Genomic DNA, 26290 nt, shown 5'->3' with positions numbered 1-26290 from the left:
GTCCGCCGGCCGGGGCGGTGCTCGCTCGGTGGACGGGTGGGTGGCTGCGTGCGTCCGTGGGCCGTGTCCCTTGCTCCGCGGTCCTCCGAGCCAGCCGCTGAAGGTGTCCGCCCTTTGCTGTCCGGCTCCGGGCTCGGCTCACACGGCTCCCTGGCCTCCTCCTCCTCCTCCTCCTCCTCCTCCTCCTCCTCCTCCTCCTCCTCCCTCCTCCTCCTCCTCCTCCTCTTCGTCTACCTCTTCAGTGCTTCAGCCGGCACAAACTCTCAGAAGGGGGCCAACAGCTCTCTGGAAATGCACTCAACCTCGCACATTGCAGGTCCCATAACCCTCTTATCCCCCGACCACAGTGCACGTCGGGGCCTTGCCCAACACACTCGAGGCCTTGGCCAGACTCGGAGGAGCCCCAGGCCTCCCGTTCACAGGACAGGTGCCCCTCCAATGGCACTGGGGAGAAAACAGGCACACCGCGGGAGCAGACCCAGTCCGGTCCGCCCCTCTAGGACCCGGAGACCTAGGCCGGGTGACAAACCCGTGGCGCTACCAGACTTCACTGAGAGAGAACGAGGGGAGAGACAGGGAGGGTAGGACGGAGGGAAGTGAGAGGGAGAGCCACAGAGAGAGAGAGGGCGAAAGGGGGGGGGGAGAACGAGAGGGAGAGGGAGAGGGAGAGGGAGGGTGGGGCGGGGACACGGACGGACGGACGGACAGGCAGACAGACAGACAGACAGACTGTGTCGGTAAGAGAGGGCCGGGGAGCCTGGGAATAAGCCAGGCAGTACCCTGAACAACAGCTGGGAGACATTTGTGGAGATGCTTGCCACAGCAGCTGGCATCCTGGGATCCACGGGCCCCAAAGCAAGGCCCTGGCCACTTCCAAGAGCAGCCCAGGCAGCCCGGTATGGCGCCAGGCCAGGAACCGAGCGCTGCCTGGGGCATGTCCTTCCACGCTAGACGCCCCGCGTGGGACTTTGAATGACATGTGCCCCGTGGACTGACTGGTGTGTCCTGAAGGCCTGGTCCCCAGCTGGCGGCAACTGGGGAGGCGGAGCCTTGCTGCAGGAGATGTGTGGCTGGCGCCCTGGCGGGCTTTGGGAATCTCACAGGCCGGCCCGCCCCCTTGCCAGAGCTGAGCTCATTCCCTCTCTCTCTGTCTGGCTGTTTTCTGGCCGCTGCCCTGGCAAGAAGGGACGCCCAGCCTCCGCTCTGCCACCCTTTGCCTTTCCCTGCCTGCCTGCCTGCCTGCCTGCCCCATCAGCGATGAACCTCCCCCCGGAGACCGTTAGTCACCCAGGATCAAGCCTTTCCCTTTCCTGCCATCTGCTGCTTCGGGCCGGGTGTTGGGTCCCGGCACCGAGCAGGAGAGAGAGCGAGAGTGAGACAGACAGACAGAAGGGCAGGGCGAGTGAGCGGCAGGCCGACCGACCGAGAGGCAGAGAGAGAGAGAGAAAGGGAGAAAGAGACCAGAAAGCTACTACGTCAGGGGCCAATCACAGTCAAGACACGGGTTTTGTGGGCGGGGCTTGAGGCTGGGGAGAGACTGGAGGCCAGGGCTCTGGGCGGGTGGCCGGTGGCGGGGCCTGTGGCCATCGGGGATCCCTGGGGTCGGTGTGAGGGTGATGTCGGGGCGTCTGGGCGTCTCCCGTGACTCCTGGGAGCGGGCTGGCGGGCGGCAGGCGAGGCAGGGGCCGGCCGAGGCGCGCTGCATGCGCCCCGCCTGGCGTCAGGGGCCGTGCAGGCTCTTGAGGCGCCAGAGTGCGGGTGTGAGCGTCTACGGCCATACCACCCTGAACGCGCCCGATCTCGTCTGATCTCGGAAGCTAAGCAGGGTCGGGCCTGGTTAGTACTTGGATGGGAGACCGCCTGGGAATACCGGGTGCTGTAGGCTTTTTGCCTACTTCCGCAGGCTTTTTGCCTACTGCATGCACGCGCACCCAGCACCCACCCTCCCTCCTCGCCCAAGGGACAAGGACCAAGATGCAAGGGGGCCAAGGCCTCCAGGCCGCCCCTCGCTCGGTGGGTAGGTCCGCCGGCCGGGGCGGTGCTCGCTCGGTGGACGGGTGGGTGGCTGCGTGCGTCCGTGGGCCGTGTCCCTTGCTCCGCGGTCCTCCGAGCCAGCCGCTGAAGGTGTCCGCCCTTTGCTGTCCGGCTCCGGGCTCGGCTCACACGGCTCCCTGGCCTCCTCCTCCTCCTCCTCCTCCTCCTCCTCCTCCTCCTCCTCCTCCTCCTCCTCCTCCTCCTCTTCGTCTACCTCTTCAGTGCTTCAGCCGGCACAAACTCTCAGAAGGGGGCCAACAGCTCTCTGGAAATGCACTCAACCTCGCACATTGCAGGTCCATAACCCTCTTATCCCCCGACCACAGTGCACGTCGGGGCCTTGCCCAACACACTCGAGGCCTTGGCCAGACTCGGAGGAGCCCCAGGCCTCCCGTTCACAGGACAGGTGCCCCTCCAATGGCACTGGGGAGAAAACAGGCACACCGCGGGAGCAGACCCAGTCCGGTCCGCCCCTCTAGGACCCGGAGACCTAGGCCGGGTGACAAACCCGTGGCGCTACCAGACTTCACTGAGAGAGAACGAGGGGAGAGACAGGGAGGGTAGGACGGAGGGAAGTGAGAGGGAGAGCCACAGAGAGAGAGAGGGCGAAAGGGGGGGGGAGAACGAGAGGGAGAGGGAGAGGGAGAGGGAGGGTGGGGCGGGGACACGGACGGACGGACGGACAGGCAGACAGACAGACAGACAGACTGTGTCGGTAAGAGAGGGCCGGGGAGCCTGGGAATAAGCCAGGCAGTACCCTGAACAACAGCTGGGAGACATTTGTGGAGATGCTTGCCACAGCAGCTGGCATCCTGGGATCCACGGGCCCCAAAGCAAGGCCCTGGCCACTTCCAAGAGCAGCCCAGGCAGCCCGGTATGGCGCCAGGCCAGGAACCGAGCGCTGCCTGGGGCATGTCCTTCCACGCTAGACGCCCCGCGTGGGACTTTGAATGACATGTGCCCCGTGGACTGACTGGTGTGTCCTGAAGGCCTGGTCCCCAGCTGGCGGCAACTGGGGAGGCGGAGCCTTGCTGCAGGAGATGTGTGGCTGGCGCCCTGGCGGGCTTTGGGAATCTCACAGGCCGGCCGCCCCCTTGCCAGAGCTGAGCTCATTCCCTCTCTCTCTGTCTGGCTGTTTTCTGGCCGCTGCCCTGGCAAGAAGGGACGCCCAGCCTCCGCTCTGCCACCCTTTGCCTTTCCCTGCCTGCCTGCCTGCCTGCCTGCCCCATCAGCGATGAACCTCCCCCCGGAGACCGTTAGTCACCCAGGATCAAGCCTTTCCCTTTCCTGCCATCTGCTGCTTCGGGCCGGGTGTTGGGTCCCGGCACCGAGCAGGAGAGAGAGCGAGAGTGAGACAGACAGACAGAAGGGCAGGGCGAGTGAGCGGCAGGCCGACCGACCGAGAGGCAGAGAGAGAGAGAGAAAGGGAGAAAGAGACCAGAAAGCTACTACGTCAGGGGCCAATCACAGTCAAGACACGGGTTTTGTGGGCGGGGCTTGAGGCTGGGGAGAGACTGGAGGCCAGGGCTCTGGGCGGGTGGCCGGTGGCGGGGCCTGTGGCCATCGGGGATCCCTGGGGTCGGTGTGAGGGTGATGTCGGGGCGTCTGGGCGTCTCCCGTGACTCCTGGGAGCGGGCTGGCGGGCGGCAGGCGAGGCAGGGGCCGGCCGAGGCGCGCTGCATGCGCCCCGCCTGGCGTCAGGGGCCGTGCAGGCTCTTGAGGCGCCAGAGTGCGGGTGTGAGCGTCTACGGCCATACCACCCTGAACGCGCCCGATCTCGTCTGATCTCGGAAGCTAAGCAGGGTCGGGCCTGGTTAGTACTTGGATGGGAGACCGCCTGGGAATACCGGGTGCTGTAGGCTTTTTGCCTACTTCCGCAGGCTTTTTGCCTACTGCATGCACGCGCACCCAGCACCCACCCTCCCTCCTCGCCCAAGGGACAAGGACCAAGATGCAAGGGGGCCAAGGCCTCCAGGCCGCCCCTCGCTCGGTGGGTAGGTCCGCCGGCCGGGGCGGTGCTCGCTCGGTGGACGGGTGGGTGGCTGCGTGCGTCCGTGGGCCGTGTCCCTTGCTCCGCGGTCCTCCGAGCCAGCCGCTGAAGGTGTCCGCCCTTTGCTGTCCGGCTCCGGGCTCGGCTCACACGGCTCCCTGGCCTCCTCCTCCTCCTCCTCCTCCTCCTCCTCCTCCTCCTCCTCCTCCTCCTCCTCCTCCTCTTCGTCTACCTCTTCAGTGCTTCAGCCGGCACAAACTCTCAGAAGGGGGCCAACAGCTCTCTGGAAATGCACTCAACCTCGCACATTGCAGGTCCATAACCCTCTTATCCCCCGACCACAGTGCACGTCGGGGCCTTGCCCAACACACTCGAGGCCTTGGCCAGACTCGGAGGAGCCCCAGGCCTCCCGTTCACAGGACAGGTGCCCCTCCAATGGCACTGGGGAGAAAACAGGCACACCGCGGGAGCAGACCCAGTCCGGTCCGCCCCTCTAGGACCCGGAGACCTAGGCCGGGTGACAAACCCGTGGCGCTACCAGACTTCACTGAGAGAGAACGAGGGGAGAGACAGGGAGGGTAGGACGGAGGGAAGTGAGAGGGAGAGCCACAGAGAGAGAGAGGGCGAAAGGGGGGGGGGAGAACGAGAGGGAGAGGGAGAGGGAGAGGGAGGGTGGGGCGGGGACACGGACGGACGGACGGACAGGCAGACAGACAGACAGACAGACTGTGTCGGTAAGAGAGGGCCGGGGAGCCTGGGAATAAGCCAGGCAGTACCCTGAACAACAGCTGGGAGACATTTGTGGAGATGCTTGCCACAGCAGCTGGCATCCTGGGATCCACGGGCCCCAAAGCAAGGCCCTGGCCACTTCCAAGAGCAGCCCAGGCAGCCCGGTATGGCGCCAGGCCAGGAACCGAGCGCTGCCTGGGGCATGTCCTTCCACGCTAGACGCCCCGCGTGGGACTTTGAATGACATGTGCCCCGTGGACTGACTGGTGTGTCCTGAAGGCCTGGTCCCCAGCTGGCGGCAACTGGGGAGGCGGAGCCTTGCTGCAGGAGATGTGTGGCTGGCGCCCTGGCGGGCTTTGGGAATCTCACAGGCCGGCCGCCCCCTTGCCAGAGCTGAGCTCATTCCCTCTCTCTCTGTCTGGCTGTTTTCTGGCCGCTGCCCTGGCAAGAAGGGACGCCCAGCCTCCGCTCTGCCACCCTTTGCCTTTCCCTGCCTGCCTGCCTGCCTGCCTGCCCCATCAGCGATGAACCTCCCCCCGGAGACCGTTAGTCACCCAGGATCAAGCCTTTCCCTTTCCTGCCATCTGCTGCTTCGGGCCGGGTGTTGGGTCCCGGCACCGAGCAGGAGAGAGAGCGAGAGTGAGACAGACAGACAGAAGGGCAGGGCGAGTGAGCGGCAGGCCGACCGACCGAGAGGCAGAGAGAGAGAGAGAAAGGGAGAAAGAGACCAGAAAGCTACTACGTCAGGGGCCAATCACAGTCAAGACACGGGTTTTGTGGGCGGGGCTTGAGGCTGGGGAGAGACTGGAGGCCAGGGCTCTGGGCGGGTGGCCGGTGGCGGGGCCTGTGGCCATCGGGGATCCCTGGGGTCGGTGTGAGGGTGATGTCGGGGCGTCTGGGCGTCTCCCGTGACTCCTGGGAGCGGGCTGGCGGGCGGCAGGCGAGGCAGGGGCCGGCCGAGGCGCGCTGCATGCGCCCCGCCTGGCGTCAGGGGCCGTGCAGGCTCTTGAGGCGCCAGAGTGCGGGTGTGAGCGTCTACGGCCATACCACCCTGAACGCGCCCGATCTCGTCTGATCTCGGAAGCTAAGCAGGGTCGGGCCTGGTTAGTACTTGGATGGGAGACCGCCTGGGAATACCGGGTGCTGTAGGCTTTTTGCCTACTTCCGCAGGCTTTTTGCCTACTGCATGCACGCGCACCCAGCACCCACCCTCCCTCCTCGCCCAAGGGACAAGGACCAAGATGCAAGGGGGCCAAGGCCTCCAGGCCGCCCCTCGCTCGGTGGGTAGGTCCGCCGGCCGGGGCGGTGCTCGCTCGGTGGACGGGTGGGTGGCTGCGTGCGTCCGTGGGCCGTGTCCCTTGCTCCGCGGTCCTCCGAGCCAGCCGCTGAAGGTGTCCGCCCTTTGCTGTCCGGCTCCGGGCTCGGCTCACACGGCTCCCTGGCCTCCTCCTCCTCCTCCTCCTCCTCCTCCTCCTCCTCCTCCTCCTCCTCCTCCTCCTCCTCCTCTTCGTCTACCTCTTCAGTGCTTCAGCCGGCACAAACTCTCAGAAGGGGGCCAACAGCTCTCTGGAAATGCACTCAACCTCGCACATTGCAGGTCCATAACCCTCTTATCCCCCGACCACAGTGCACGTCGGGGCCTTGCCCAACACACTCGAGGCCTTGGCCAGACTCGGAGGAGCCCCAGGCCTCCCGTTCACAGGACAGGTGCCCCTCCAATGGCACTGGGGAGAAAACAGGCACACCGCGGGAGCAGACCCAGTCCGGTCCGCCCCTCTAGGACCCGGAGACCTAGGCCGGGTGACAAACCCGTGGCGCTACCAGACTTCACTGAGAGAGAACGAGGGGAGAGACAGGGAGGGTAGGACGGAGGGAAGTGAGAGGGAGAGCCACAGAGAGAGAGAGGGCGAAAGGGGGGGGGGAGAACGAGAGGGAGAGGGAGAGGGAGAGGGAGGGTGGGGCGGGGACACGGACGGACGGACGGACAGGCAGACAGACAGACAGACAGACTGTGTCGGTAAGAGAGGGCCGGGGAGCCTGGGAATAAGCCAGGCAGTACCCTGAACAACAGCTGGGAGACATTTGTGGAGATGCTTGCCACAGCAGCTGGCATCCTGGGATCCACGGGCCCCAAAGCAAGGCCCTGGCCACTTCCAAGAGCAGCCCAGGCAGCCCGGTATGGCGCCAGGCCAGGAACCGAGCGCTGCCTGGGGCATGTCCTTCCACGCTAGACGCCCCGCGTGGGACTTTGAATGACATGTGCCCCGTGGACTGACTGGTGTGTCCTGAAGGCCTGGTCCCCAGCTGGCGGCAACTGGGGAGGCGGAGCCTTGCTGCAGGAGATGTGTGGCTGGCGCCCTGGCGGGCTTTGGGAATCTCACAGGCCGGCCGCCCCCTTGCCAGAGCTGAGCTCATTCCCTCTCTCTCTGTCTGGCTGTTTTCTGGCCGCTGCCCTGGCAAGAAGGGACGCCCAGCCTCCGCTCTGCCACCCTTTGCCTTTCCCTGCCTGCCTGCCTGCCTGCCTGCCCCATCAGCGATGAACCTCCCCCCGGAGACCGTTAGTCACCCAGGATCAAGCCTTTCCCTTTCCTGCCATCTGCTGCTTCGGGCCGGGTGTTGGGTCCCGGCACCGAGCAGGAGAGAGAGCGAGAGTGAGACAGACAGACAGAAGGGCAGGGCGAGTGAGCGGCAGGCCGACCGACCGAGAGGCAGAGAGAGAGAGAGAAAGGGAGAAAGAGACCAGAAAGCTACTACGTCAGGGGCCAATCACAGTCAAGACACGGGTTTTGTGGGCGGGGCTTGAGGCTGGGGAGAGACTGGAGGCCAGGGCTCTGGGCGGGTGGCCGGTGGCGGGGCCTGTGGCCATCGGGGATCCCTGGGGTCGGTGTGAGGGTGATGTCGGGGCGTCTGGGCGTCTCCCGTGACTCCTGGGAGCGGGCTGGCGGGCGGCAGGCGAGGCAGGGGCCGGCCGAGGCGCGCTGCATGCGCCCCGCCTGGCGTCAGGGGCCGTGCAGGCTCTTGAGGCGCCAGAGTGCGGGTGTGAGCGTCTACGGCCATACCACCCTGAACGCGCCCGATCTCGTCTGATCTCGGAAGCTAAGCAGGGTCGGGCCTGGTTAGTACTTGGATGGGAGACCGCCTGGGAATACCGGGTGCTGTAGGCTTTTTGCCTACTTCCGCAGGCTTTTTGCCTACTGCATGCACGCGCACCCAGCACCCACCCTCCCTCCTCGCCCAAGGGACAAGGACCAAGATGCAAGGGGGCCAAGGCCTCCAGGCCGCCCCTCGCTCGGTGGGTAGGTCCGCCGGCCGGGGCGGTGCTCGCTCGGTGGACGGGTGGGTGGCTGCGTGCGTCCGTGGGCCGTGTCCCTTGCTCCGCGGTCCTCCGAGCCAGCCGCTGAAGGTGTCCGCCCTTTGCTGTCCGGCTCCGGGCTCGGCTCACACGGCTCCCTGGCCTCCTCCTCCTCCTCCTCCTCCTCCTCCTCCTCCTCCTCCTCCTCCTCCTCCTCCTCCTCCTCCTCCTCCTCCTCCTCTTCGTCTACCTCTTCAGTGCTTCAGCCGGCACAAACTCTCAGAAGGGGGCCAACAGCTCTCTGGAAATGCACTCAACCTCGCACATTGCAGGTCCATAACCCTCTTATCCCCCGACCACAGTGCACGTCGGGGCCTTGCCCAACACACTCGAGGCCTTGGCCAGACTCGGAGGAGCCCCAGGCCTCCCGTTCACAGGACAGGTGCCCCTCCAATGGCACTGGGGAGAAAACAGGCACACCGCGGGAGCAGACCCAGTCCGGTCCGCCCCTCTAGGACCCGGAGACCTAGGCCGGGTGACAAACCCGTGGCGCTACCAGACTTCACTGAGAGAGAACGAGGGGAGAGACAGGGAGGGTAGGACGGAGGGAAGTGAGAGGGAGAGCCACAGAGAGAGAGAGGGCGAAAGGGGGGGGGGAGAACGAGAGGGAGAGGGAGAGGGAGAGGGAGGGTGGGGCGGGGACACGGACGGACGGACGGACAGGCAGACAGACAGACAGACAGACTGTGTCGGTAAGAGAGGGCCGGGGAGCCTGGGAATAAGCCAGGCAGTACCCTGAACAACAGCTGGGAGACATTTGTGGAGATGCTTGCCACAGCAGCTGGCATCCTGGGATCCACGGGCCCCAAAGCAAGGCCCTGGCCACTTCCAAGAGCAGCCCAGGCAGCCCGGTATGGCGCCAGGCCAGGAACCGAGCGCTGCCTGGGGCATGTCCTTCCACGCTAGACGCCCCGCGTGGGACTTTGAATGACATGTGCCCCGTGGACTGACTGGTGTGTCCTGAAGGCCTGGTCCCCAGCTGGCGGCAACTGGGGAGGCGGAGCCTTGCTGCAGGAGATGTGTGGCTGGCGCCCTGGCGGGCTTTGGGAATCTCACAGGCCGGCCGCCCCCTTGCCAGAGCTGAGCTCATTCCCTCTCTCTCTGTCTGGCTGTTTTCTGGCCGCTGCCCTGGCAAGAAGGGACGCCCAGCCTCCGCTCTGCCACCCTTTGCCTTTCCCTGCCTGCCTGCCTGCCTGCCTGCCCCATCAGCGATGAACCTCCCCCCGGAGACCGTTAGTCACCCAGGATCAAGCCTTTCCCTTTCCTGCCATCTGCTGCTTCGGGCCGGGTGTTGGGTCCCGGCACCGAGCAGGAGAGAGAGCGAGAGTGAGACAGACAGACAGAAGGGCAGGGCGAGTGAGCGGCAGGCCGACCGACCGAGAGGCAGAGAGAGAGAGAGAAAGGGAGAAAGAGACCAGAAAGCTACTACGTCAGGGGCCAATCACAGTCAAGACACGGGTTTTGTGGGCGGGGCTTGAGGCTGGGGAGAGACTGGAGGCCAGGGCTCTGGGCGGGTGGCCGGTGGCGGGGCCTGTGGCCATCGGGGATCCCTGGGGTCGGTGTGAGGGTGATGTCGGGGCGTCTGGGCGTCTCCCGTGACTCCTGGGAGCGGGCTGGCGGGCGGCAGGCGAGGCAGGGGCCGGCCGAGGCGCGCTGCATGCGCCCCGCCTGGCGTCAGGGGCCGTGCAGGCTCTTGAGGCGCCAGAGTGCGGGTGTGAGCGTCTACGGCCATACCACCCTGAACGCGCCCGATCTCGTCTGATCTCGGAAGCTAAGCAGGGTCGGGCCTGGTTAGTACTTGGATGGGAGACCGCCTGGGAATACCGGGTGCTGTAGGCTTTTTGCCTACTTCCGCAGGCTTTTTGCCTACTGCATGCACGCGCACCCAGCACCCACCCTCCCTCCTCGCCCAAGGGACAAGGACCAAGATGCAAGGGGGCCAAGGCCTCCAGGCCGCCCCTCGCTCGGTGGGTAGGTCCGCCGGCCGGGGCGGTGCTCGCTCGGTGGACGGGTGGGTGGCTGCGTGCGTCCGTGGGCCGTGTCCCTTGCTCCGCGGTCCTCCGAGCCAGCCGCTGAAGGTGTCCGCCCTTTGCTGTCCGGCTCCGGGCTCGGCTCACACGGCTCCCTGGCCTCCTCCTCCTCCTCCTCCTCCTCCTCCTCCTCCTCCTCCTCCTCCTCCTCCTCCTCCTCCTCTTCGTCTACCTCTTCAGTGCTTCAGCCGGCACAAACTCTCAGAAGGGGGCCAACAGCTCTCTGGAAATGCACTCAACCTCGCACATTGCAGGTCCATAACCCTCTTATCCCCCGACCACAGTGCACGTCGGGGCCTTGCCCAACACACTCGAGGCCTTGGCCAGACTCGGAGGAGCCCCAGGCCTCCCGTTCACAGGACAGGTGCCCCTCCAATGGCACTGGGGAGAAAACAGGCACACCGCGGGAGCAGACCCAGTCCGGTCCGCCCCTCTAGGACCCGGAGACCTAGGCCGGGTGACAAACCCGTGGCGCTACCAGACTTCACTGAGAGAGAACGAGGGGAGAGACAGGGAGGGTAGGACGGAGGGAAGTGAGAGGGAGAGCCACAGAGAGAGAGAGGGCGAAAGGGGGGGGGGAGAACGAGAGGGAGAGGGAGAGGGAGAGGGAGGGTGGGGCGGGGACACGGACGGACGGACGGACAGGCAGACAGACAGACAGACAGACTGTGTCGGTAAGAGAGGGCCGGGGAGCCTGGGAATAAGCCAGGCAGTACCCTGAACAACAGCTGGGAGACATTTGTGGAGATGCTTGCCACAGCAGCTGGCATCCTGGGATCCACGGGCCCCAAAGCAAGGCCCTGGCCACTTCCAAGAGCAGCCCAGGCAGCCCGGTATGGCGCCAGGCCAGGAACCGAGCGCTGCCTGGGGCATGTCCTTCCACGCTAGACGCCCCGCGTGGGACTTTGAATGACATGTGCCCCGTGGACTGACTGGTGTGTCCTGAAGGCCTGGTCCCCAGCTGGCGGCAACTGGGGAGGCGGAGCCTTGCTGCAGGAGATGTGTGGCTGGCGCCCTGGCGGGCTTTGGGAATCTCACAGGCCGGCCGCCCCCTTGCCAGAGCTGAGCTCATTCCCTCTCTCTCTGTCTGGCTGTTTTCTGGCCGCTGCCCTGGCAAGAAGGGACGCCCAGCCTCCGCTCTGCCACCCTTTGCCTTTCCCTGCCTGCCTGCCTGCCTGCCTGCCCCATCAGCGATGAACCTCCCCCCGGAGACCGTTAGTCACCCAGGATCAAGCCTTTCCCTTTCCTGCCATCTGCTGCTTCGGGCCGGGTGTTGGGTCCCGGCACCGAGCAGGAGAGAGAGCGAGAGTGAGACAGACAGACAGAAGGGCAGGGCGAGTGAGCGGCAGGCCGACCGACCGAGAGGCAGAGAGAGAGAGAGAAAGGGAGAAAGAGACCAGAAAGCTACTACGTCAGGGGCCAATCACAGTCAAGACACGGGTTTTGTGGGCGGGGCTTGAGGCTGGGGAGAGACTGGAGGCCAGGGCTCTGGGCGGGTGGCCGGTGGCGGGGCCTGTGGCCATCGGGGATCCCTGGGGTCGGTGTGAGGGTGATGTCGGGGCGTCTGGGCGTCTCCCGTGACTCCTGGGAGCGGGCTGGCGGGCGGCAGGCGAGGCAGGGGCCGGCCGAGGCGCGCTGCATGCGCCCCGCCTGGCGTCAGGGGCCGTGCAGGCTCTTGAGGCGCCAGAGTGCGGGTGTGAGCGTCTACGGCCATACCACCCTGAACGCGCCCGATCTCGTCTGATCTCGGAAGCTAAGCAGGGTCGGGCCTGGTTAGTACTTGGATGGGAGACCGCCTGGGAATACCGGGTGCTGTAGGCTTTTTGCCTACTTCCGCAGGCTTTTTGCCTACTGCATGCACGCGCACCCAGCACCCACCCTCCCTCCTCGCCCAAGGGACAAGGACCAAGATGCAAGGGGGCCAAGGCCTCCAGGCCGCCCCTCGCTCGGTGGGTAGGTCCGCCGGCCGGGGCGGTGCTCGCTCGGTGGACGGGTGGGTGGCTGCGTGCGTCCGTGGGCCGTGTCCCTTGCTCCGCGGTCCTCCGAGCCAGCCGCTGAAGGTGTCCGCCCTTTGCTGTCCGGCTCCGGGCTCGGCTCACACGGCTCCCTGGCCTCCTCCTCCTCCTCCTCCTCCTCCTCCTCCTCCTCCTCCTCTTCGTCTACCTCTTCAGTGCTTCAGCCGGCACAAACTCTCAGAAGGGGGCCAACAGCTCTCTGGAAATGCACTCAACCTCGCACATTGCAGGTCCATAACCCTCTTATCCCCCGACCACAGTGCACGTCGGGGCCTTGCCCAACACACTCGAGGCCTTGGCCAGACTCGGAGGAGCCCCAGGCCTCCCGTTCACAGGACAGGTGCCCCTCCAATGGCACTGGGGAGAAAACAGGCACACCGCGGGAGCAGACCCAGTCCGGTCCGCCCCTCTAGGACCCGGAGACCTAGGCCGGGTGACAAACCCGTGGCGCTACCAGACTTCACTGAGAGAGAACGAGGGGAGAGACAGGGAGGGTAGGACGGAGGGAAGTGAGAGGGAGAGCCACAGAGAGAGAGAGGGCGAAAGGGGGGGGGGGAGAACGAGAGGGAGAGGGAGAGGGAGAGGGAGGGTGGGGCGGGGACACGGACGGACGGACGGACAGGCAGACAGACAGACAGACAGACTGTGTCGGTAAGAGAGGGCCGGGGAGCCTGGGAATAAGCCAGGCAGTACCCTGAACAACAGCTGGGAGACATTTGTGGAGATGCTTGCCACAGCAGCTGGCATCCTGGGATCCACGGGCCCCAAAGCAAGGCCCTGGCCACTTCCAAGAGCAGCCCAGGCAGCCCGGTATGGCGCCAGGCCAGGAACCGAGCGCTGCCTGGGGCATGTCCTTCCACGCTAGACGCCCCGCGTGGGACTTTGAATGACATGTGCCCCGTGGACTGACTGGTGTGTCCTGAAGGCCTGGTCCCCAGCTGGCGGCAACTGGGGAGGCGGAGCCTTGCTGCAGGAGATGTGTGGCTGGCGCCCTGGCGGGCTTTGGGAATCTCACAGGCCGGCCGCCCCCTTGCCAGAGCTGAGCTCATTCCCTCTCTCTCTGTCTGGCTGTTTTCTGGCCGCTGCCCTGGCAAGAAGGGACGCCCAGCCTCCGCTCTGCCACCCTTTGCCTTTCCCTGCCTGCCTGCCTGCCTGCCTGCCCCATCAGCGATGAACCTCCCCCCGGAGACCGTTAGTCACCCAGGATCAAGCCTTTCCCTTTCCTGCCATCTGCTGCTTCGGGCCGGGTGTTGGGTCCCGGCACCGAGCAGGAGAGAGAGCGAGAGTGAGACAGACAGACAGAAGGGCAGGGCGAGTGAGCGGCAGGCCGACCGACCGAGAGGCAGAGAGAGAGAGAGAAAGGGAGAAAGAGACCAGAAAGCTACTACGTCAGGGGCCAATCACAGTCAAGACACGGGTTTTGTGGGCGGGGCTTGAGGCTGGGGAGAGACTGGAGGCCAGGGCTCTGGGCGGGTGGCCGGTGGCGGGGCCTGTGGCCATCGGGGATCCCTGGGGTCGGTGTGAGGGTGATGTCGGGGCGTCTGGGCGTCTCCCGTGACTCCTGGGAGCGGGCTGGCGGGCGGCAGGCGAGGCAGGGGCCGGCCGAGGCGCGCTGCATGCGCCCCGCCTGGCGTCAGGGGCCGTGCAGGCTCTTGAGGCGCCAGAGTGCGGGTGTGAGCGTCTACGGCCATACCACCCTGAACGCGCCCGATCTCGTCTGATCTCGGAAGCTAAGCAGGGTCGGGCCTGGTTAGTACTTGGATGGGAGACCGCCTGGGAATACCGGGTGCTGTAGGCTTTTTGCCTACTTCCGCAGGCTTTTTGCCTACTGCATGCACGCGCACCCAGCACCCACCCTCCCTCCTCGCCCAAGGGACAAGGACCAAGATGCAAGGGGGCCAAGGCCTCCAGGCCGCCCCTCGCTCGGTGGGTAGGTCCGCCGGCCGGGGCGGTGCTCGCTCGGTGGACGGGTGGGTGGCTGCGTGCGTCCGTGGGCCGTGTCCCTTGCTCCGCGGTCCTCCGAGCCAGCCGCTGAAGGTGTCCGCCCTTTGCTGTCCGGCTCCGGGCTCGGCTCACACGGCTCCCTGGCCTCCTCCTCCTCCTCCTCCTCCTCCTCCTCCTCCTCCTCCTCCTCCTCCTCCTCCTCTTCGTCTACCTCTTCAGTGCTTCAGCCGGCACAAACTCTCAGAAGGGGGCCAACAGCTCTCTGGAAATGCACTCAACCTCGCACATTGCAGGTCCATAACCCTCTTATCCCCCGACCACAGTGCACGTCGGGGCCTTGCCCAACACACTCGAGGCCTTGGCCAGACTCGGAGGAGCCCCAGGCCTCCCGTTCACAGGACAGGTGCCCCTCCAATGGCACTGGGGAGAAAACAGGCACACCGCGGGAGCAGACCCAGTCCGGTCCGCCCCTCTAGGACCCGGAGACCTAGGCCGGGTGACAAACCCGTGGCGCTACCAGACTTCACTGAGAGAGAACGAGGGGAGAGACAGGGAGGGTAGGACGGAGGGAAGTGAGAGGGAGAGCCACAGAGAGAGAGAGGGCGAAAGGGGGGGGGGAGAACGAGAGGGAGAGGGAGAGGGAGAGGGAGGGTGGGGCGGGGACACGGACGGACGGACGGACAGGCAGACAGACAGACAGACAGACTGTGTCGGTAAGAGAGGGCCGGGGAGCCTGGGAATAAGCCAGGCAGTACCCTGAACAACAGCTGGGAGACATTTGTGGAGATGCTTGCCACAGCAGCTGGCATCCTGGGATCCACGGGCCCCAAAGCAAGGCCCTGGCCACTTCCAAGAGCAGCCCAGGCAGCCCGGTATGGCGCCAGGCCAGGAACCGAGCGCTGCCTGGGGCATGTCCTTCCACGCTAGACGCCCCGCGTGGGACTTTGAATGACATGTGCCCCGTGGACTGACTGGTGTGTCCTGAAGGCCTGGTCCCCAGCTGGCGGCAACTGGGGAGGCGGAGCCTTGCTGCAGGAGATGTGTGGCTGGCGCCCTGGCGGGCTTTGGGAATCTCACAGGCCGGCCGCCCCCTTGCCAGAGCTGAGCTCATTCCCTCTCTCTCTGTCTGGCTGTTTTCTGGCCGCTGCCCTGGCAAGAAGGGACGCCCAGCCTCCGCTCTGCCACCCTTTGCCTTTCCCTGCCTGCCTGCCTGCCTGCCTGCCCCATCAGCGATGAACCTCCCCCCGGAGACCGTTAGTCACCCAGGATCAAGCCTTTCCCTTTCCTGCCATCTGCTGCTTCGGGCCGGGTGTTGGGTCCCGGCACCGAGCAGGAGAGAGAGCGAGAGTGAGACAGACAGACAGAAGGGCAGGGCGAGTGAGCGGCAGGCCGACCGACCGAGAGGCAGAGAGAGAGAGAGAAAGGGAGAAAGAGACCAGAAAGCTACTACGTCAGGGGCCAATCACAGTCAAGACACGGGTTTTGTGGGCGGGGCTTGAGGCTGGGGAGAGACTGGAGGCCAGGGCTCTGGGCGGGTGGCCGGTGGCGGGGCCTGTGGCCATCGGGGATCCCTGGGGTCGGTGTGAGGGTGATGTCGGGGCGTCTGGGCGTCTCCCGTGACTCCTGGGAGCGGGCTGGCGGGCGGCAGGCGAGGCAGGGGCCGGCCGAGGCGCGCTGCATGCGCCCCGCCTGGCGTCAGGGGCCGTGCAGGCTCTTGAGGCGCCAGAGTGCGGGTGTGAGCGTCTACGGCCATACCACCCTGAACGCGCCCGATCTCGTCTGATCTCGGAAGCTAAGCAGGGTCGGGCCTGGTTAGTACTTGGATGGGAGACCGCCTGGGAATACCGGGTGCTGTAGGCTTTTTGCCTACTTCCGCAGGCTTTTTGCCTACTGCATGCACGCGCACCCAGCACCCACCCTCCCTCCTCGCCCAAGGGACAAGGACCAAGATGCAAGGGGGCCAAGGCCTCCAGGCCGCCCCTCGCTCGGTGGGTAGGTCCGCCGGCCGGGGCGGTGCTCGCTCGGTGGACGGGTGGGTGGCTGCGTGCGTCCGTGGGCCGTGTCCCTTGCTCCGCGGTCCTCCGAGCCAGCCGCTGAAGGTGTCCGCCCTTTGCTGTCCGGCTCCGGGCTCGGCTCACACGGCTCCCTGGCCTCCTCCTCCTCCTCCTCCTCCTCCTCTTCGTCTACCTCTTCAGTGCTTCAGCCGGCACAAACTCTCAGAAGGGGGCCAACAGCTCTCTGGAAATGCACTCAACCTCGCACATTGCAGGTCCATAACCCTCTTATCCCCCGACCACAGTGCACGTCGGGGCCTTGCCCAACACACTCGAGGCCTTGGCCAGACTCGGAGGAGCCCCAGGCCTCCCGTTCACAGGACAGGTGCCCCTCCAATGGCACTGGGGAGAAAACAGGCACACCGCGGGAGCAGACCCAGTCCGGTCCGCCCCTCTAGGACCCGGAGACCTAGGCCGGGTGACAAACCCGTGGCGCTACCAGACTTCACTGAGAGAGAACGAGGGGAGAGACAGGGAGGGTAGGACGGAGGGAAGTGAGAGGGAGAGCCACAGAGAGAGAGAGGGCGAAAGGGGGGGGGAGAACGAGAGGGAGAGGGAGAGGGAGAGGGAGGGTGGGGCGGGGACACGGACGGACGGACGGACAGGCAGACAGACAGACAGACAGACTGTGTCGGTAAGAGAGGGCCGGGGAGCCTGGGAATAAGCCAGGCAGTACCCTGAACAACAGCTGGGAGACATTTGTGGAGATGCTTGCCACAGCAGCTGGCATCCTGGGATCCACGGGCCCCAAAGCAAGGCCCTGGCCACTTCCAAGAGCAGCCCAGGCAGCCCGGTATGGCGCCAGGCCAGGAACCGAGCGCTGCCTGGGGCATGTCCTTCCACGCTAGACGCCCCGCGTGGGACTTTGAATGACATGTGCCCCGTGGACTGACTGGTGTGTCCTGAAGGCCTGGTCCCCAGCTGGCGGCAACTGGGGAGGCGGAGCCTTGCTGCAGGAGATGTGTGGCTGGCGCCCTGGCGGGCTTTGGGAATCTCACAGGCCGGCCGCCCCCTTGCCAGAGCTGAGCTCATTCCCTCTCTCTCTGTCTGGCTGTTTTCTGGCCGCTGCCCTGGCAAGAAGGGACGCCCAGCCTCCGCTCTGCCACCCTTTGCCTTTCCCTGCCTGCCTGCCTGCCTGCCTGCCCCATCAGCGATGAACCTCCCCCCGGAGACCGTTAGTCACCCAGGATCAAGCCTTTCCCTTTCCTGCCATCTGCTGCTTCGGGCCGGGTGTTGGGTCCCGGCACCGAGCAGGAGAGAGAGCGAGAGTGAGACAGACAGACAGAAGGGCAGGGCGAGTGAGCGGCAGGCCGACCGACCGAGAGGCAGAGAGAGAGAGAGAAAGGGAGAAAGAGACCAGAAAGCTACTACGTCAGGGGCCAATCACAGTCAAGACACGGGTTTTGTGGGCGGGGCTTGAGGCTGGGGAGAGACTGGAGGCCAGGGCTCTGGGCGGGTGGCCGGTGGCGGGGCCTGTGGCCATCGGGGATCCCTGGGGTCGGTGTGAGGGTGATGTCGGGGCGTCTGGGCGTCTCCCGTGACTCCTGGGAGCGGGCTGGCGGGCGGCAGGCGAGGCAGGGGCCGGCCGAGGCGCGCTGCATGCGCCCCGCCTGGCGTCAGGGGCCGTGCAGGCTCTTGAGGCGCCAGAGTGCGGGTGTGAGCGTCTACGGCCATACCACCCTGAACGCGCCCGATCTCGTCTGATCTCGGAAGCTAAGCAGGGTCGGGCCTGGTTAGTACTTGGATGGGAGACCGCCTGGGAATACCGGGTGCTGTAGGCTTTTTGCCTACTTCCGCAGGCTTTTTGCCTACTGCATGCACGCGCACCCAGCACCCACCCTCCCTCCTCGCCCAAGGGACAAGGACCAAGATGCAAGGGGGCCAAGGCCTCCAGGCCGCCCCTCGCTCGGTGGGTAGGTCCGCCGGCCGGGGCGGTGCTCGCTCGGTGGACGGGTGGGTGGCTGCGTGCGTCCGTGGGCCGTGTCCCTTGCTCCGCGGTCCTCCGAGCCAGCCGCTGAAGGTGTCCGCCCTTTGCTGTCCGGCTCCGGGCTCGGCTCACACGGCTCCCTGGCCTCCTCCTCCTCCTCCTCCTCCTCCTCTTCGTCTACCTCTTCAGTGCTTCAGCCGGCACAAACTCTCAGAAGGGGGCCAACAGCTCTCTGGAAATGCACTCAACCTCGCACATTGCAGGTCCATAACCCTCTTATCCCCCGACCACAGTGCACGTCGGGGCCTTGCCCAACACACTCGAGGCCTTGGCCAGACTCGGAGGAGCCCCAGGCCTCCCGTTCACAGGACAGGTGCCCCTCCAATGGCACTGGGGAGAAAACAGGCACACCGCGGGAGCAGACCCAGTCCGGTCCGCCCCTCTAGGACCCGGAGACCTAGGCCGGGTGACAAACCCGTGGCGCTACCAGACTTCACTGAGAGAGAACGAGGGGAGAGACAGGGAGGGTAGGACGGAGGGAAGTGAGAGGGAGAGCCACAGAGAGAGCGAGGGCGAAAGGGGGGGGGGAGAACGAGAGGGAGAGGGAGAGGGAGAGGGAGGGTGGGGCGGGGACACGGACGGACGGACGGACAGGCAGACAGACAGACAGACAGACTGTGTCGGTAAGAGAGGGCCGGGGAGCCTGGGAATAAGCCAGGCAGTACCCTGAACAACAGCTGGGAGACATTTGTGGAGATGCTTGCCACAGCAGCTGGCATCCTGGGATCCACGGGCCCCAAAGCAAGGCCCTGGCCACTTCCAAGAGCAGCCCAGGCAGCCCGGTATGGCGCCAGGCCAGGAACCGAGCGCTGCCTGGGGCATGTCCTTCCACGCTAGACGCCCCGCGTGGGACTTTGAATGACATGTGCCCCGTGGACTGACTGGTGTGTCCTGAAGGCCTGGTCCCCAGCTGGCGGCAACTGGGGAGGCGGAGCCTTGCTGCAGGAGATGTGTGGCTGGCGCCCTGGCGGGCTTTGGGAATCTCACAGGCCGGCCGCCCCCTTGCCAGAGCTGAGCTCATTCCCTCTCTCTCTGTCTGGCTGTTTTCTGGCCGCTGCCCTGGCAAGAAGGGACGCCCAGCCTCCGCTCTGCCACCCTTTGCCTTTCCCTGCCTGCCTGCCTGCCTGCCTGCCCCATCAGCGATGAACCTCCCCCCGGAGACCGTTAGTCACCCAGGATCAAGCCTTTCCCTTTCCTGCCATCTGCTGCTTCGGGCCGGGTGTTGGGTCCCGGCACCGAGCAGGAGAGAGAGCGAGAGTGAGACAGACAGACAGAAGGGCAGGGCGAGTGAGCGGCAGGCCGACCGACCGAGAGGCAGAGAGAGAGAGAGAAAGGGAGAAAGAGACCAGAAAGCTACTACGTCAGGGGCCAATCACAGTCAAGACACGGGTTTTGTGGGCGGGGCTTGAGGCTGGGGAGAGACTGGAGGCCAGGGCTCTGGGCGGGTGGCCGGTGGCGGGGCCTGTGGCCATCGGGGATCCCTGGGGTCGGTGTGAGGGTGATGTCGGGGCGTCTGGGCGTCTCCCGTGACTCCTGGGAGCGGGCTGGCGGGCGGCAGGCGAGGCAGGGGCCGGCCGAGGCGCGCTGCATGCGCCCCGCCTGGCGTCAGGGGCCGTGCAGGCTCTTGAGGCGCCAGAGTGCGGGTGTGAGCGTCTACGGCCATACCACCCTGAACGCGCCCGATCTCGTCTGATCTCGGAAGCTAAGCAGGGTCGGGCCTGGTTAGTACTTGGATGGGAGACCGCCTGGGAATACCGGGTGCTGTAGGCTTTTTGCCTACTTCCGCAGGCTTTTTGCCTACTGCATGCACGCGCACCCAGCACCCACCCTCCCTCCTCGCCCAAGGGACAAGGACCAAGATGCAAGGGGGCCAAGGCCTCCAGGCCGCCCCTCGCTCGGTGGGTAGGTCCGCCGGCCGGGGCGGTGCTCGCTCGGTGGACGGGTGGGTGGCTGCGTGCGTCCGTGGGCCGTGTCCCTTGCTCCGCGGTCCTCCGAGCCAGCCGCTGAAGGTGTCCGCCCTTTGCTGTCCGGCTCCGGGCTCGGCTCACACGGCTCCCTGGCCTCCTCCTCCTCCTCCTCCTCCTCCTCCTCCTCCTCCTCCTCCTCCTCCTCCTCCTCCTCCTCCTCCTCCTCCTCTTCGTCTACCTCTTCAGTGCTTCAGCCGGCACAAACTCTCAGAAGGGGGCCAACAGCTCTCTGGAAATGCACTCAACCTCGCACATTGCAGGTCCATAACCCTCTTATCCCCCGACCACAGTGCACGTCGGGGCCTTGCCCAACACACTCGAGGCCTTGGCCAGACTCGGAGGAGCCCCAGGCCTCCCGTTCACAGGACAGGTGCCCCTCCAATGGCACTGGGGAGAAAACAGGCACACCGCGGGAGCAGACCCAGTCCGGTCCGCCCCTCTAGGACCCGGAGACCTAGGCCGGGTGACAAACCCGTGGCGCTACCAGACTTCACTGAGAGAGAACGAGGGGAGAGACAGGGAGGGTAGGACGGAGGGAAGTGAGAGGGAGAGCCACAGAGAGAGAGAGGGCGAAAGGGGGGGGGGAGAACGAGAGGGAGAGGGAGAGGGAGAGGGAGGGTGGGGCGGGGACACGGACGGACGGACGGACAGGCAGACAGACAGACAGACAGACTGTGTCGGTAAGAGAGGGCCGGGGAGCCTGGGAATAAGCCAGGCAGTACCCTGAACAACAGCTGGGAGACATTTGTGGAGATGCTTGCCACAGCAGCTGGCATCCTGGGATCCACGGGCCCCAAAGCAAGGCCCTGGCCACTTCCAAGAGCAGCCCAGGCAGCCCGGTATGGCGCCAGGCCAGGAACCGAGCGCTGCCTGGGGCATGTCCTTCCACGCTAGACGCCCCGCGTGGGACTTTGAATGACATGTGCCCCGTGGACTGACTGGTGTGTCCTGAAGGCCTGGTCCCCAGCTGGCGGCAACTGGGGAGGCGGAGCCTTGCTGCAGGAGATGTGTGGCTGGCGCCCTGGCGGGCTTTGGGAATCTCACAGGCCGGCCGCCCCCTTGCCAGAGCTGAGCTCATTCCCTCTCTCTCTGTCTGGCTGTTTTCTGGCCGCTGCCCTGGCAAGAAGGGACGCCCAGCCTCCGCTCTGCCACCCTTTGCCTTTCCCTGCCTGCCTGCCTGCCTGCCTGCCCCATCAGCGATGAACCTCCCCCCGGAGACCGTTAGTCACCCAGGATCAAGCCTTTCCCTTTCCTGCCATCTGCTGCTTCGGGCCGGGTGTTGGGTCCCGGCACCGAGCAGGAGAGAGAGCGAGAGTGAGACAGACAGACAGAAGGGCAGGGCGAGTGAGCGGCAGGCCGACCGACCGAGAGGCAGAGAGAGAGAGAGAAAGGGAGAAAGAGACCAGAAAGCTACTACGTCAGGGGCCAATCACAGTCAAGACACGGGTTTTGTGGGCGGGGCTTGAGGCTGGGGAGAGACTGGAGGCCAGGGCTCTGGGCGGGTGGCCGGTGGCGGGGCCTGTGGCCATCGGGGATCCCTGGGGTCGGTGTGAGGGTGATGTCGGGGCGTCTGGGCGTCTCCCGTGACTCCTGGGAGCGGGCTGGCGGGCGGCAGGCGAGGCAGGGGCCGGCCGAGGCGCGCTGCATGCGCCCCGCCTGGCGTCAGGGGCCGTGCAGGCTCTTGAGGCGCCAGAGTGCGGGTGTGAGCGTCTACGGCCATACCACCCTGAACGCGCCCGATCTCGTCTGATCTCGGAAGCTAAGCAGGGTCGGGCCTGGTTAGTACTTGGATGGGAGACCGCCTGGGAATACCGGGTGCTGTAGGCTTTTTGCCTACTTCCGCAGGCTTTTTGCCTACTGCATGCACGCGCACCCAGCACCCACCCTCCCTCCTCGCCCAAGGGACAAGGACCAAGATGCAAGGGGGCCAAGGCCTCCAGGCCGCCCCTCGCTCGGTGGGTAGGTCCGCCGGCCGGGGCGGTGCTCGCTCGGTGGACGGGTGGGTGGCTGCGTGCGTCCGTGGGCCGTGTCCCTTGCTCCGCGGTCCTCCGAGCCAGCCGCTGAAGGTGTCCGCCCTTTGCTGTCCGGCTCCGGGCTCGGCTCACACGGCTCCCTGGCCTCCTCCTCCTCCTCCTCCTCCTCCTCCTCCTCCTCCTCCTCCTCCTCTTCGTCTACCTCTTCAGTGCTTCAGCCGGCACAAACTCTCAGAAGGGGGCCAACAGCTCTCTGGAAATGCACTCAACCTCGCACATTGCAGGTCCATAACCCTCTTATCCCCCGACCACAGTGCACGTCGGGGCCTTGCCCAACACACTCGAGGCCTTGGCCAGACTCGGAGGAGCCCCAGGCCTCCCGTTCACAGGACAGGTGCCCCTCCAATGGCACTGGGGAGAAAACAGGCACACCGCGGGAGCAGACCCAGTCCGGTCCGCCCCTCTAGGACCCGGAGACCTAGGCCGGGTGACAAACCCGTGGCGCTACCAGACTTCACTGAGAGAGAACGAGGGGAGAGACAGGGAGGGTAGGACGGAGGGAAGTGAGAGGGAGAGCCACAGAGAGAGAGAGGGCGAAAGGGGGGGGGGGAGAACGAGAGGGAGAGGGAGAGGGAGAGGGAGGGTGGGGCGGGGACACGGACGGACGGACGGACAGGCAGACAGACAGACAGACAGACTGTGTCGGTAAGAGAGGGCCGGGGAGCCTGGGAATAAGCCAGGCAGTACCCTGAACAACAGCTGGGAGACATTTGTGGAGATGCTTGCCACAGCAGCTGGCATCCTGGGATCCACGGGCCCCAAAGCAAGGCCCTGGCCACTTCCAAGAGCAGCCCAGGCAGCCCGGTATGGCGCCAGGCCAGGAACCGAGCGCTGCCTGGGGCATGTCCTTCCACGCTAGACGCCCCGCGTGGGACTTTGAATGACATGTGCCCCGTGGACTGACTGGTGTGTCCTGAAGGCCTGGTCCCCAGCTGGCGGCAACTGGGGAGGCGGAGCCTTGCTGCAGGAGATGTGTGGCTGGCGCCCTGGCGGGCTTTGGGAATCTCACAGGCCGGCCGCCCCCTTGCCAGAGCTGAGCTCATTCCCTCTCTCTCTGTCTGGCTGTTTTCTGGCCGCTGCCCTGGCAAGAAGGGACGCCCAGCCTCCGCTCTGCCACCCTTTGCCTTTCCCTGCCTGCCTGCCTGCCTGCCTGCCCCATCAGCGATGAACCTCCCCCCGGAGACCGTTAGTCACCCAGGATCAAGCCTTTCCCTTTCCTGCCATCTGCTGCTTCGGGCCGGGTGTTGGGTCCCGGCACCGAGCAGGAGAGAGAGCGAGAGTGAGACAGACAGACAGAAGGGCAGGGCGAGTGAGCGGCAGGCCGACCGACCGAGAGGCAGAGAGAGAGAGAGAAAGGGAGAAAGAGACCAGAAAGCTACTACGTCAGGGGCCAATCACAGTCAAGACACGGGTTTTGTGGGCGGGGCTTGAGGCTGGGGAGAGACTGGAGGCCAGGGCTCTGGGCGGGTGGCCGGTGGCGGGGCCTGTGGCCATCGGGGATCCCTGGGGTCGGTGTGAGGGTGATGTCGGGGCGTCTGGGCGTCTCCCGTGACTCCTGGGAGCGGGCTGGCGGGCGGCAGGCGAGGCAGGGGCCGGCCGAGGCGCGCTGCATGCGCCCCGCCTGGCGTCAGGGGCCGTGCAGGCTCTTGAGGCGCCAGAGTGCGGGTGTGAGCGTCTACGGCCATACCACCCTGAACGCGCCCGATCTCGTCTGATCTCGGAAGCTAAGCAGGGTCGGGCCTGGTTAGTACTTGGATGGGAGACCGCCTGGGAATACCGGGTGCTGTAGGCTTTTTGCCTACTTCCGCAGGCTTTTTGCCTACTGCATGCACGCGCACCCGGCACCCACCCTCCCTCCTCGCCCAAGGGACAAGGACCAAGATGCAAGGGGGCCAAGGCCTCCAGGCCGCCCCTCGCTCAGTGGGTAGGTCCGCCGGCCGGGGCGGTGCTCGCTCGGTGGACGGGTGGGTGGCTGCGTGCGTCCGTGGGCCGTGTCCCTTGCTCCGCGGTCCTCCGAGCCAGCCGCTGAAGGTGTCCGCCCTTTGCTGTCCGGCTCCGGGCTCGGCTCACACGGCTCCCTGGCCTCCTCCTCCTCCTCCTCCTCCTCCTCCTCCTCCTCCTCTTCGTCTACCTCTTCAGTGCTTCAGCCGGCACAAACTCTCAGAAGGGGGCCAACAGCTCTCTGGAAATGCACTCAACCTCGCACATTGCAGGTCCATAACCCTCTTATCCCCCGACCACAGTGCACGTCGGGGCCTTGCCCAACACACTCGAGGCCTTGGCCAGACTCGGAGGAGCCCCAGGCCTCCCGTTCACAGGACAGGTGCCCCTCCAATGGCACTGGGGAGAAAACAGGCACACCGCGGGAGCAGACCCAGTCCGGTCCGCCCCTCTAGGACCCGGAGACCTAGGCCGGGTGACAAACCCGTGGCGCTACCAGACTTCACTGAGAGAGAACGAGGGGAGAGACAGGGAGGGTAGGACGGAGGGAAGTGAGAGGGAGAGCCACAGAGAGAGAGAGGGCGAAAGGGGGGGGGGAGAACGAGAGGGAGAGGGAGAGGGAGAGGGAGGGTGGGGCGGGGACACGGACGGACGGACGGACAGGCAGACAGACAGACAGACAGACTGTGTCGGTAAGAGAGGGCCGGGGAGCCTGGGAATAAGCCAGGCAGTACCCTGAACAACAGCTGGGAGACATTTGTGGAGATGCTTGCCACAGCAGCTGGCATCCTGGGATCCACGGGCCCCAAAGCAAGGCCCTGGCCACTTCCAAGAGCAGCCCAGGCAGCCCGGTATGGCGCCAGGCCAGGAACCGAGCGCTGCCTGGGGCATGTCCTTCCACGCTAGACGCCCCGCGTGGGACTTTGAATGACATGTGCCCCGTGGACTGACTGGTGTGTCCTGAAGGCCTGGTCCCCAGCTGGCGGCAACTGGGGAGGCGGAGCCTTGCTGCAGGAGATGTGTGGCTGGCGCCCTGGCGGGCTTTGGGAATCTCACAGGCCGGCCGCCCCCTTGCCAGAGCTGAGCTCATTCCCTCTCTCTCTGTCTGGCTGTTTTCTGGCCGCTGCCCTGGCAAGAAGGGACGCCCAGCCTCCGCTCTGCCACCCTTTGCCTTTCCCTGCCTGCCTGCCTGCCTGCCTGCCCCATCAGCGATGAACCTCCCCCCGGAGACCGTTAGTCACCCAGGATCAAGCCTTTCCCTTTCCTGCCATCTGCTGCTTCGGGCCGGGTGTTGGGTCCCGGCACCGAGCAGGAGAGAGAGCGAGAGTGAGACAGACAGACAGAAGGGCAGGGCGAGTGAGCGGCAGGCCGACCGACCGAGAGGCAGAGAGAGAGAGAGAAAGGGAGAAAGAGACCAGAAAGCTACTACGTCAGGGGCCAATCACAGTCAAGACACGGGTTTTGTGGGCGGGGCTTGAGGCTGGGGAGAGACTGGAGGCCAGGGCTCTGGGCGGGTGGCCGGTGGCGGGGCCTGTGGCCATCGGGGATCCCTGGGGTCGGTGTGAGGGTGATGTCGGGGCGTCTGGGCGTCTCCCGTGACTCCTGGGAGCGGGCTGGCGGGCGGCAGGCGAGGCAGGGGCCGGCCGAGGCGCGCTGCATGCGCCCCGCCTGGCGTCAGGGGCCGTGCAGGCTCTTGAGGCGCCAGAGTGCGGGTGTGAGCGTCTACGGCCATACCACCCTGAACGCGCCCGATCTCGTCTGATCTCGGAAGCTAAGCAGGGTCGGGCCTGGTTAGTACTTGGATGGGAGACCGCCTGGGAATACCGGGTGCTGTAGGCTTTTTGCCTACTTCCGCAGGCTTTTTGCCTACTGCATGCACGCGCACCCAGCACCCACCCTCCCTCCTCGCCCAAGGGACAAGGACCAAGATGCAAGGGGGCCAAGGCCTCCAGGCCGCCCCTCGCTCGGTGGGTAGGTCCGCCGGCCGGGGCGGTGCTCGCTCGGTGGACGGGTGGGTGGCTGCGTGCGTCCGTGGGCCGTGTCCCTTGCTCCGCGGTCCTCCGAGCCAGCCGCTGAAGGTGTCCGCCCTTTGCTGTCCGGCTCCGGGCTCGGCTCACACGGCTCCCTGGCCTCCTCCTCCTCCTCCTCCTCCTCCTCCTCCTCCTCCTCCTCCTCCTCCTCCTCCTCCTCTTCGTCTACCTCTTCAGTGCTTCA

At 65.9% G+C, this 26290-nt stretch overlaps 13 non-coding genes across 13 annotated transcripts; all 13 read left to right on the top strand.

Annotated features, from left to right (window-relative positions):
- The first annotated feature begins 1766 nt into the window (after positions 1 to 1766).
- Positions 1767 to 1885, top strand: LOC123461122. The gene has a single exon (XR_006637440.1). It is a non-coding gene; the product is annotated as a 5S ribosomal RNA (ribosomal RNA).
- Positions 1886 to 3777: 1892 nt separating this feature from the next.
- Positions 3778 to 3896, top strand: LOC123461111. Its single transcript, XR_006637429.1, has one exon. It is a non-coding gene; the product is annotated as a 5S ribosomal RNA (ribosomal RNA).
- Positions 3897 to 5786: 1890 nt separating this feature from the next.
- Positions 5787 to 5905, top strand: LOC123461100. The gene has a single exon (XR_006637418.1). It is a non-coding gene; the product is annotated as a 5S ribosomal RNA (ribosomal RNA).
- Positions 5906 to 7798: 1893 nt separating this feature from the next.
- On the top strand, positions 7799 to 7917 carry LOC123461089. Its single transcript, XR_006637407.1, has one exon. It is a non-coding gene; the product is annotated as a 5S ribosomal RNA (ribosomal RNA).
- Positions 7918 to 9825: 1908 nt separating this feature from the next.
- On the top strand, positions 9826 to 9944 carry LOC123461078. The gene has a single exon (XR_006637396.1). It is a non-coding gene; the product is annotated as a 5S ribosomal RNA (ribosomal RNA).
- Positions 9945 to 11837: 1893 nt separating this feature from the next.
- LOC123461067 lies at positions 11838 to 11956 on the top strand. The gene has a single exon (XR_006637385.1). It is a non-coding gene; the product is annotated as a 5S ribosomal RNA (ribosomal RNA).
- A 1873-nt stretch (positions 11957 to 13829) lies between these two features.
- Positions 13830 to 13948, top strand: LOC123461056. The gene has a single exon (XR_006637374.1). It is a non-coding gene; the product is annotated as a 5S ribosomal RNA (ribosomal RNA).
- Positions 13949 to 15835: 1887 nt separating this feature from the next.
- On the top strand, positions 15836 to 15954 carry LOC123461045. Its single transcript, XR_006637365.1, has one exon. It is a non-coding gene; the product is annotated as a 5S ribosomal RNA (ribosomal RNA).
- Positions 15955 to 17810: 1856 nt separating this feature from the next.
- On the top strand, positions 17811 to 17929 carry LOC123461034. The gene has a single exon (XR_006637358.1). It is a non-coding gene; the product is annotated as a 5S ribosomal RNA (ribosomal RNA).
- Positions 17930 to 19786: 1857 nt separating this feature from the next.
- On the top strand, positions 19787 to 19905 carry LOC123461022. Its single transcript, XR_006637353.1, has one exon. It is a non-coding gene; the product is annotated as a 5S ribosomal RNA (ribosomal RNA).
- A 1905-nt stretch (positions 19906 to 21810) lies between these two features.
- LOC123461011 lies at positions 21811 to 21929 on the top strand. Its single transcript, XR_006637344.1, has one exon. It is a non-coding gene; the product is annotated as a 5S ribosomal RNA (ribosomal RNA).
- A 1879-nt stretch (positions 21930 to 23808) lies between these two features.
- On the top strand, positions 23809 to 23927 carry LOC123461000. Its single transcript, XR_006637336.1, has one exon. It is a non-coding gene; the product is annotated as a 5S ribosomal RNA (ribosomal RNA).
- A 1869-nt stretch (positions 23928 to 25796) lies between these two features.
- LOC123460995 lies at positions 25797 to 25915 on the top strand. The gene has a single exon (XR_006637331.1). It is a non-coding gene; the product is annotated as a 5S ribosomal RNA (ribosomal RNA).
- The last annotated feature ends 375 nt before the right edge of the window (positions 25916 to 26290 follow it).

The sequence above is a fragment of the Jaculus jaculus genome, chromosome 5 (genome assembly GCF_020740685.1).
Source record: "Jaculus jaculus isolate mJacJac1 chromosome 5, mJacJac1.mat.Y.cur, whole genome shotgun sequence".
NCBI lineage: Eukaryota > Metazoa > Chordata > Mammalia > Rodentia > Dipodidae > Jaculus > Jaculus jaculus.
This window is presented reverse-complemented; position numbering and strand designations above follow the sequence as displayed.